Source organism: Falco naumanni, chromosome 14, assembly GCF_017639655.2.
Source record: "Falco naumanni isolate bFalNau1 chromosome 14, bFalNau1.pat, whole genome shotgun sequence".
NCBI classification, from domain to species: domain Eukaryota; kingdom Metazoa; phylum Chordata; class Aves; order Falconiformes; family Falconidae; genus Falco; species Falco naumanni.
In genome coordinates, this window is record NC_054067.1 from 3,682,851 (window position 1) to 3,694,198 (window position 11,348).

The following is an 11,348-nucleotide window of genomic DNA, read 5'->3' on the forward strand; positions in this document are numbered from 1 at the left end:
TTTGAGGAGAAAAAAAGGGTAAATGGTGAGTGATGTCCTGTACCCATGGCAAACAGCTTCCAGGCAGTAAAGCCACTGTGCTGCTTTGGTCCCTTAAAAAAAAAAAAAAAAAAAAAAAAAAAAGACATTAGCATACCTGGGTTCATTACAACCTCAGTAAAAACCTTCAGGATGAGGGGAAGCTTTGTCATCTAACTTGCAGAATTGCCTGGGAAGAGAGCTTAACTAACCAACCTACGAGTCATTTACACTCGCCGAAGGTGTCTTCTCAAAATGAGCCCAAATTTTATGTGACTGTCTCCTCTCAAGAGGAATATGATATACATTTTTCACAGACTGGTGATTTAATAAAGCAACTTTTTCTTCCGGAAAGCGCAGACACGGTGATTTTTGCTGGCCTCCAGGCTGGCAGAGTTGCTGCTGCCACCAGCCATGGCTCGAGGCTGTGATCTCCTGCTGCACCGCACACCCCAGGCTGGCGCAGGGGCCTGTTAAATGTCCCTCAGCTGGCCTTGGGCTGTCCGTGCTGGAAACTGGCACCGGGAGGGACACTGGTGTCCTTGCCCGGGACAGCTCAGAGCTCCCTATGCACCGGTGCGGAATATTTCACCTCTGCCAGCCCCGTGCCTCCGGCCCCGTCCTTCCCTCTCTTCTGCACGTGGCACCGGCTCTCGTGCTTGCCCAGCTCCGGTGGCTGCTTGCCCTTGGAGGCTGCCAGTACGGGGTCCTGCACCAGTGCCGTGGGTGGGGGACATGTCCTGTGCCTGGGGGGACTGACCCCCAAGGGGGCTGGCAGGGAGCTGGGCTGGCATCCCTGCTCCTACCTGCAGCAAGCTTCCCTGCCACCTCTGTTTGCTTTGGGGCTTTGTGAATAGCAAGTAATTATTCCCCATTACTCCAGCTTAACACATATCTTCATTTGCTCTACTTGCATGACCATTCTGATTTATTTTTTATTTTTTTTAAATGCAACAGCAGCAAGCAAGGAGTGACAGGTTCCTCGTTGGTCCCCCCTGCTCCCATTGGAGCCCTTGGCACGTGAGGTGGTGTTCCACATCATTTTCCTCATCACGCCACGTGGCTGAGATGCTTTGCTACAACTACAAGGGCTGGGTGCCAGGTGGCTCCTCCAACAGCTTCTCCCCCAGCCCCTCATGGCAATTATTGCCACTGGCGAGGTTGGATGCTGTCAGCATGGACATCCCAGCTGGGCACTGGGGTGAGCATCAGCAGGGAGGTCTGGGCATTTAGTAGTCCCTTCAGTAATAAAGATCAGATAAATAAATGCCTTTTAAGCCCCAAGGCATGTAGCTGCTGTGGCAGGGTACCCTGAGCATCACTCGATGGGGTGCCGTGCCTGGGGGGGCTCGATGCCCAGCACCCACTGTGCCCCAGGGATGCACCAGCCACTCCTCTGGGTGCGAGCCCTTCTCCTGCTGGTGCAGCCTGCCACTGAGCCCGGGGCCTGCCCTGCTCATGGAAATGCCACTGAACAGGCAGCCCCTCCACGTTAGGGATGGTGATTTGGAGTGAACTCATTATTGAAATGAAAAGACGCTTCCCATCTTGCAGCATCACTTTGACACCAGGAAAGCACCTGAGAGCAGCAGGTGTCCCCGCACCCCGGCGCTGGGCTACGAGCACTCTTGGTTTGGGGGTGCCCAGCTCCACACATCCCCAGGGGCTTCCTGGCCTGAGATGTGACTGATTTTCCTTGACCACTTTTCATAGACCCGGGAAGCAGCGAAGAGCACCACAGAGCGCCGTCAGGCAGGTCGCTTGCTAAAGGTGAGTATTTAAAAATCACTGTTTATGCATGAGCACACGGGAATAGCTCAGAAACCATTTGAGGAAGCCGTGTGTGCATGGTTGGCTCCCAAGCAGGGAAAAAGGGGGTAAAACCCACCAAAGAAAATATTCCCTGGGGATCTTTCATTGTTTAAAGCTTTGCAGGGGCTTTGCAAATCCCTCCCCCAGCTCCTCTGCAGCAGAAGATCCATGTCTCCTATTTCATACATTTACTTGGGGCAAGCTGCACAATTAGCCTCAACTTAAGCCCCTGCCCTTCCAATGCCCCTGTTTCCAGCAAACACTTTCATAATTTTATTCGACTTCAGTTCCCAGAATTGCTCCACTGAGTTGATTTGATTTAGTTCAATATTTTTCTAGCGCCCAGCAGGATTCGAGGAAGCCCACCTTCCCCCTGCCCGGCATCCCTGCTGGATGCAGTGCTGGCGGGGGCTCCACCACAGCCCTCTCCCAGGTCTGCGGCCATCCCCTGGGAAGCAAAGTCCCACAGCCAGGTGGTGATGGTGGCACTTTTAGGTCCCAGGCCATGGGATCCGCTCCGGCAGGACTTATCAGCCTCGGCAATGCTGCCATCGCCCTGCATCCCTGGGAACAGACATATGAAACGATGCAGCCGAGCAGCCCAGGCGGGAAAAAAGGCACATTTTGCTGCAGGGAAAAAGGCTTCTTTTTAGTGACCATGACCGTTTCCCCAGACCTGTCTCACTGCTCATCCCCAAATTTCCCACCTCCCACCCATCCGGCTCATGCCGACCGGCAGCTCCATCCCTTCACCCACCCAAGCAGGTATTTATTTATCTTTTATTCTTTCCCGCACATGAAGTGCCTGCCAGGCTGCCAAGGCTGTCACTGGTTTCTGCACAGCCTTGGCTTTGTTCAGTGTCTGGCTGTTTGAAGGATACAGCAGGAGCGTCGCCTGAGCTGACACTGCCTTTGGGGACATTGTCCAGGAGAAACCCAGGCTCCAAAAATCATTGCTATGAAAGAAATGGCTGGAGAGTAGACTGGTGTGAGCCCCGTGCCATAGCATTTGATTCGGTGGCTCTGCAAACTACAACATTTTTTTTATCGTGGTTTCTTCATTCCAAATCACAATATTTTTTTTAAGAATTCTTTGGAGTTGTGGAAGCAGGGAAGTGACACCAGGGCTTTGGTGGCTTGCAGCAAAGCAGAAGCTCCTGCAAAGCCCCGGACATGCAGGGAGCCCCTGGTAAAGCTGAGCGGGGTCTGTCCCTCTCGCTGTTGCCCATGGACACACCAGCATGGAGCGAGAGGTCCCAGTCACCTCCTCTCCCAGTTGCCCCCCAGCCCCGGGTGCTGCCCCAGCAGGTCCCAGCCTGCTCCCAGAGTGCAGGGCCAGGAGGGCACCCATGGGGTGCTGGTGGCCCTGGCTGGAACCGGAGCTTTCCTTGCTTGGGGTGCTCGGGATGGTCCTTGCATCAAGAAAACTTCTGTTCTTTGTCTCTTCCGAGGAAAAAATGATTTATTAGGCTATGCTAAGGTGTGCTCTGGTGAGATTATAGCTATTGATTCCTATAAATATACATGTAGGACAAAGCAACTAATCACATCCGCGCTCAGCCGATGCGGGGCTGTGTTGGTGCGGACACCAGTGGTTTCAGCAGCGCTGCTGATGTCCCAGCCAGAGTCAGCTCATCCCCGGCACTGCGCGCCGGGTACCGGCACCGCAGGGTGGCACGGAGCTGGCAGCAGCCTTCGCCTGGGGTTTTCCATCGCTCCACCTGGCTTCCGAAAGCCCTGATCGGCTCACGTTCCCGGAGGTACCCGGGCATGCCTGGAAGCGGGCAGATTTGCTGTGTTAGTGGGAGATCAGAGGACTCGGTTTAGGAGAAGATGACCCCGGGTGTGGTGCGCCAATGGGGGGGGAGTGGGCGCCCGGTGAGGCTCGGCAGCACCGGCTGGTAGGGCTCTGCCGCCTCCCCCATTTGTTTATTTTGCTGGTGAGATGTAAAATATTCGCGTTGGAGTTTAATGACTGAAGGGCTGATCATCACTTCCTTGGGTGAGATGTGATGGGAAATCTTGCTGACCTGCCTCTCCATCGAAGGGAGCTTCAGCGAAGGGTCCTGGTGATGCGAGGTGGTCCTCGCAGCTGTGCTCCAAATTACAAACTGCCGTGAAGACTTCCAGCGGGTAGAAACATCTCCCTTGAAAGCAGACAGGAAAAAAAAGCCCAGCCGCCCACAGGCAGCGGTGCCCAGGGTGATGGCCGGGCTTGCTGGAGGCATGGGGAGAGGAGTGGGGAGGACAAGCCCGGCCACCATTGGCACTGGGACAGGTCCCCACGCTCCCCGGCAGCTGCGGGGGGAAACCAGCTCCACCATCCCCCCACTGCTGCTTCTTATTTACCCCAGGGAATTGCTCTTGATCAAAAAAATCTGTGGGTTAACAAGTTTCTATCCTTTTTTTAAAAATCATTATTAATTTCTCCTTTTTTCTGAGCAATGAAGAGCTGGGGAGAACGTGCCGAAGTGGGGAGTTCAGCCTCCTGCAAACACCAGCAGTGAGTTTTACGGAAAATAGGAACTTTTGCCCTGTGAAGCTGCTGGTGGGGAATGCCAGGGGCAGGCAGCTGCCAGGGCTTTCTTCATCAACATCACAACCAAGCAATAGGAGACCCCTGAGAATCACAGCTTCCCTCCACCAGGCTTCCACCCCCCAAGTGTTGGATGGGCTGGCCTCAGATCATAGAATCACAGAACGGTTGGGGTGGGAAGGGGCCCCTGGAGACCACCCAGACCAGTAAAGGGTCACCTAGAGCAGGTCGCAGAGGGTCACATCTCTGGAGAAGGAGACCCCACAGCCTGTCTGGGCAGCCTGTCCCAGGACTCCAGCACCATCAACGTGAAGAAGTTTTTCCTCCTGTTCAGACGGAAGTTCCCGTGCTGCAGTTTGTGCCCGTTGTTCCTTGTCATGTCGCTGGGCACCACTGAAAAGAGCCTGGCCCCGTCCTTCTGACACTCACCCTGAAGATATTTGTAGGCCTTGGTAAGACCCCTCTCAGTCTTCTCCAGGCTACACGAGCCCCAAGCGCTCAGCCCTTCCCCACCTGGGAGGTGCCCCATCCCCTCAGCACCTTCGCAGCCTGCTCAGCTTTCGTGTGACTTTCTGGCACGACCCGTGCGCTAGCTGCAGGTGCGGGCAGCATCGTGCCGTGTGCTTCAGCAGCGATGGGGCGAGGGTGCAGCCGGGGAGAAGCCCCCTGCCCACAGCCTCCTCACCGGCCCCCAGCCCCTGTGTCCCCTGTCTCCTGGAGCTGGCAGGCTCTCGCCCCGACCCCTGCCCAGGTTAACTCCCCCTGCCCAGGTTAACTCCCCCTGCCCAGGATAACTCCTCACAGCACCATCAGGATGCCGGTCCCTTTCCAGTGCCTTTAGCAGCTCTCTGGTTAGACCGGGGCACTGAGAGCCACGGTCATTATTCCAGTGGTTGCTGCAGCAGCAGCTCAGGGTATAAAGCCAGAGGCTTTCCAAGGGCGCTATTACTCACCGCTCTCGCAGAGACCCTTATAATTCATCTATTGTGCGGGCAGGATTTCTCAGGAGTGAGTTCCATTAAGCTGCGTGTGAGGGTTAATTAATTTTTAATGTTAACAACCTTTTCTTTGTATCACATGGCGGTTCATCAAGTTCTGGATGGGAGAAAAAGCCCACCTTCCCACAGCAGCGGCTCGGCTCTTTGCTGAACGTCTTTCAGCAATTATATATGTGAACATAATTTTCTCTGCTTTATAGCTCTACCCTGTAATCTAGGGAAAGTGACATTTTCCACTGCACAATATGGGTTAGGCTTTCACTCTGATGATGTTGCCTTTGCCAATAGATTTTCTCCCAGTGGCATATGGCACGCAATGTTACATCTGCTCCCATTTCCAAGAGATCCTCTACCCTTTGTTGAATTTTTACAAATGCTATCAGTCTAAATAATCCAGAAGGCTGCTATGGCAACAAAACGAGAACTCAGTTTCTTTCCCTTCCCTTTTTTTTTTTTTTTTTTCTTCTTTTAACCCTGGAGTACAAGGAAGAAGGACGCTGGCTGTGCCTTCTAGCAGCTGGCAGTGATGATGTTGATGCCTTGGGATGGGGTTTGGGGCCCGATCAAACCCCACCGCCCTCCCACATCTGTCAGCATTGTCCTGCATGTGGGAAAGAGCAGAGGAAAGCACTCAGATCATCTCTTTATGCGGGCTGTGTCACTCAGGTTTTGGAGCTGGGTGCAACATTTTTAGCACTGAACATGCCCGAGTGAGTAAATGAAAAACTGCTCGTCGCTGGCTGCAGGAAAACCCCTTCATCCCACCCGAGCACCCCACCCTGTCCCACTGCAGGGGGGTGCAGGGAGCACCTGTGCCAGCGGAGGAGCAGCTTCCACCTCTTTGGGAAAAATTCAAATTTCTTCGGATATAACAACTTCTCTGAAAGAGTCCACCAGGAATCTCTGAGACTGAAACCCCTTTGGACAGCTTTCTCTCTCCTGCTCCCCTAGATGCTCTAATTGCTGTGTTAATCAAAGCATGCTCTGTTCACAGCATCCCCTCGCAGCCCTGCTATCTGTTTCAATCGCTTTTATCCCTGTTTCCATGCTGCTTCCATAGGAAGCCAACTGGGTGCCTTTTTCTATCAACAGTAATGGGAGCGTGGTCCCTCCTCGAACACTCCAGGACCAAAGGTGTGGATGTCGGGTGAAAATTGTTCTGGCAGTTTGGATGGGGAGCAGTTCCGTGTCACCTGGAGATAAGAACTGGAAAACAAAATAAAGCCACAATTCTGGCTTGAATTAGCCAGCAGCTCGTGCGGGAAATTAAAATCAGTGAGGCGCAGAGCAGGTAAAGTCTGACCTTGCAGCTAAGGTCTGCAAGGGACCTTTCAAGACTGTCTCCATTCGTTAAAAGCTACTTCCAGGTCATGGCCTCCTAAGATCTCAGAGACACAAATTCTCTTTAATTTCTGCTAGGACAGGCAGCCAGAGCTGCGGTGCCCCGTTAGCCAGCCCTGGGTTTGGTGACTCCTAACGCTGTGTCCCCAACACAGCCCTCCCCTGCAGGGGGCTGAACCTTGGCCAGAAAACCCCACCGTAACCCCCCCACACACAGTGCCCACCAGCGGGCCAGGGCCAGCTCAGGCAGTGAACAGCTGAAGCAGGGGGGAAATAACTCAGGTAGGAAGATGCTTTGATAAAAGGACCAAAGTGATCTATCAAGACCTGCATAATCTGCACTTTCTCCTGCCAGCTCACCTCCACTGTGCACGCCCCCCGGGAGACAGAGGGAGGAGAAAGTACAAGGTTTCTGGGTTAAATATTTACCACTGAGGCTGTTAATGACTATTTTAAAATCCATATTTGCATTTCTTGTGAAGACAGAAAAATGAGCCTGGGAGAATGAGTTAGGAATAAGACTCGCCTTTGCTGGGAGCTGTTTGTAGCGGTGGCACTACACACCTGAAGCAGCCTTACTGTTTTGTTAAAGAAGCTCCAGAAGATGCTACAATCCCTCGGTTAAACCCGGTGGACCTCATACTGACCCTGTGCCCCATCCTCCCCAGCATCGGGATGAAGGCTCTCTGAGTAAAACAACGCAAACCCCGTGGCCATTGCTTGTGGGAGCTCCCCGAGGCCATCTCCCCCATCCCATGGCCACGGCCACAGCAGAGGGTGCAGGGTCTTAGAGGAGATTGTCCTGCAGCTTCCGAATCAGCACCGCAAAATTCACCCGCTAAAGCAACTCATTTGACGAGCGAGGCAAAAATAGGCAGCGGTTCACTCACAAAGGGGAGTTGGGCCGAGTCTGAGAGAAGATGCAAATCATTTGGATAATAATTAGTAGCAGATAAACACATCTGCGCACAAAGTGTGACTAGGATGGCCACCACGTTGCCATCTCTCACTCTCCCCTGGACTTTGTTCCTTGGTAGGAGGAACTGGGATGGCAGCACAGGCACAGCCGCTGCCAGGGGTGTCCCCGAGGGGTTCGCACCCACAGCATGGCCAGGGGGCTGCCACGGTCTCAGCCCACAGCCACGCACCCCCACGCACTCTCCAGCGAGGAAATCCCTCTCTGCCACAGCTACAACGCACAGCCCAGGATGTATTTCCTTCTTTTTCAATCCTATTCTTTGACGAGAGGTGCTCAGCCCCAGGCAGAGGGATGCTCGGGATGGATACTCGCCTACTGCTGATTATGGCTTGGAATGAAATTTGTTAGCAAACCATTTCTAATTACCGGCACTCTCAGGCGCCAGCTGTCCCCACGCACAGTGCCAGGCTGCGCCGGCAGCCGGCTGGCGGCCAGGGATGGCGAGCAGGGCTGCCCTGCCACGGCCCCTCTCCCTGCAGCCCCAGCCTCCGGGAAAAGGTGGGTTTGCCAAGGGTTTGTGATCTCCACGGCCGGGCACTATGTGGTTCTGACCCTCTTCGGAACACACACGCTTGCCCAGGAGAGCCCTCAGCCATAAGAAACCTGTCAGACCTTTCTGGTACAAAGGTACTAAGTTAATAAAAATTATCTATAAAATCAGACGCAAGGCACTGCAGTTTGATTGAGATCTAAACTGCGCAGGCTGTTTTATTACTGCCCTTTATAAATTATCCACCCAAACCTCTTGGTTAGGTCTACAACTAAGGACAGCCTGCAACCGAATTTATTGCATTTCAAAGGCAGGGAATTACCTGATCTGCTGAAGGGAATGGCTCAAAGTTAAAACCTCGATCAAGCCGAGCACCTCCCAGGGGAGCAGCGACATTGCTCAGCAGCTGCAAAATTTTGCCCAGCAGCTGCCCCAGACATGGGGCAAAATAGGGTCAGGGGGTGTCTGGCACCTGCACATCTCCAAATGCTGCTTATTTTGCAGGAAAAAAAATGTGTCGGCTTACGGAGAGGAGCACGGGGACAGTGCTCTTGGGGTCATACCAGGTGGACTGCAAGAGATGCTCAAGACCACCACCATGCTGGTGACACGGGGGCGATGGAGCTGCCGGTGTACCAGTGATGGGGGGGTGCAGTGCAGGCAAATCCCCCCACAAGGGTGGCCCTGGGGTCGGTGTCACCCACAGCGAAGCTGGGCCAACCGCCCCAGTCACTTGGAGTTCCAGACACTCAGTATAGACTGAATACGTAGGATTCCCTTACTACAGTGCCAGTGGGTTCTGGTGAGGGAAACAAGCCCTTGGCCACGTCTGGGAGAAAGGCTGCTGGAAATGGGGCAGGGGCTGGTGGTTCAGGCCAGCACCCACCCTTGTGCTGGCTGTGGGGACTGCCTCCTGATGGGCCAGAGGCGCGCAAAGCCAGCAAGGGTGCTTTTGAAATACCATCAGAAGAGTGGCAATTTCTAGTGTATTCTCTATGCACGTACACCCACCTGCCCTATATACACGCATAGATGTCTGTAGGTCCTGGGTGAGCGCAAGGCTACCGTGAGCACCCCTATGAAAGCAAACCCGGGCATGATGAGAGAGAACAGAAAACCCTTTGCAGGGTGAGAGATGCTTTCAGGTATGAAAGCAAAGGCCATGCAAGCTGCCTCCTGCCCCGTGGTGCCAGGCACGGTGGGCCCCGGGCAGCTCCCTGTACAACGCAGGGCCAGCGCGGGATGCGGGGCTGAGCCATCCTCGCAAGGGCTAAAGCAATCACCGGGAATATCTCACACTTGAAAACTGTTGCACAGTGCGTTTCTGAATACGTTGGCGAATGAATTATTCAGAGCTAAATCATCAGCGTGAGAACTAGTGTTTATTAGTCATATATAAATAATAATCGCATTAGCTAGGAGAAAATGATTAATATTAATAGTTTTGTGGCTGTGGCCAACATTTGCATATTGTGTGTGAGAGGGATTGATGTATCGTGGAAAACCAGAGTCTGTGTTGATGCTGGAAGTGGCAGCTTCACTTTGTGGGGCTCAGCCCTGCTGCTCCCCATCACTGTGCACCACCTTCACCCATCCAGGTGGGCTCTGCAGCTTCCCGGGGGGCTCTTTCTAAACATTTCAAAGGGATTATTCAGTGAAGGATGCACCTTGCTGAGTGCGGGCTGCAGCGTGCCCTTAGCCCACTGCTCGGGCTGCGGTGCCGCCGGGAGATGCTCCTGGCCACTTCTGTCAGAAGGATCAATGTCACGGCTTAGAAACAAACCACCACCTCCAGACAATATTTAAGGCTCTTATAAAGATACGGAGAAACCTGAGGCTCAGCAGCGCTTGCCTGAAAGCACCTCGCCCCGACAGCAGACCTCAGCAGGCTCTGCAGTTTTTAAACACTGATTTCTTCCTCAAGTTGGGAAAAAGAAATGGCCGTGTCATGACAGATCCCAGTCTTGCATGGCTTGCTGGTGCTAGAAGTATTTTACAACCTCTTATAGTGCTGTGGGAGGAGATTTTTGCATATCCCGACCCCTTCCCATACGGCAACCTGCCTGGGCAGCATATAGACTAAGTGGCCAGAGCATCTACTGTAGCAACCAGCCAAATGCCACCATAAACGAGGAGCAGCACTAAAACCTGCCGAGGCTTCAGCAGCTGTTAGTGCAGCACCTTCTGTTCCCAGGCCAAACCACTCCGCAGGGGAGCAGCTACACGTTGCCGAGGCAGAGGAGGAGTGAACTCTCCTGCAGCCCACTCAACATGCCTTCAAAAGAGTTTTCAGCTCGTGGCTCAAGAAAAAGGGTCACCTTGGGGACTGCAGTGGAACACGCGGCTGCTAATGGGCTGGCGCTTGCTGCTCTGTGAAGCCTTTGACCACAACTCTGGCCAGGGAAAGGGCTGCATGTTTGAAACCTGCTTTCACCCGGCTGCAGATGGGAGAAAATCTGTCACTGAGCTGCCACAGACAGTTTGTTAATGAAACCTCATTATCTGGGGCATCATTAGCTTCCCACATCATCCACACAGTGTCCGGTCCTGCACGCACCAAATGCAAACTAAGGCACGAGCAGGGGTGTGTGACATCCCAGGGTATTCTGCAGAGCCTCATCGCATGGCAAACAGGCTCTTGGGGCAGCAGAGAACAGGTTTCAGGCTTGAGATACCTATGTATCTCTCTATATATGTGTGTACATACATATATATATATAAAAAAGAGGTTTTTCCTCCCTCAGATGACTAGCAGGCTCCGCTCTACTGATTCATCCTCCTCAGCCGCAGAATACCGAATGGCTCCGACTGCCGGCCCTGCCATGGATGGATATGATCTGCCTAGAAGGGATGGCAATTAATCATTTTTGTCATCGAAAAACAGTTTTTCGTGAAGGTTACAGTGCAATCTGATCACAGGCCTTTTCCCCTCCAACCAGGTACATGTGATGGCTACGGACGTGGCAGCAGAGCTCCTGTTGGACCCAGGTTTTGCAGTCATCTCCCCACAGAGGTATTTTTTTGGTGGGATGGGGGAGGGACAGGGTAGGGATTCTCCCTCCCCAGTGACACCCAGAGGGGTGTTAAGGGGATTTTGGGAAGAAACGTGGCTCTCCCAAAGGCTTCCTAAGTGTTTTTTTTATCAGTGCCATCCATGGGACATCAGTCACCGAC

The 11,348-nt window shown here is 53.3% G+C and overlaps 1 long non-coding RNA gene across 1 annotated transcript; it reads right to left on the reverse strand.

Moving 5' to 3' along the window:
• Positions 1-3,274: 3,274 nt before the first annotated feature.
• Positions 3,275-4,647, reverse strand: LOC121097484. Its single transcript, XR_005830968.1, has 2 exons — positions 3,861-4,647; positions 3,275-3,604 (listed from the first exon to the last, which is right to left on the reverse strand). It is a non-coding gene; the product is annotated as an uncharacterized LOC121097484 (long non-coding RNA).
• Between the last annotated feature and the right edge of the window lie 6,701 nt (positions 4,648-11,348).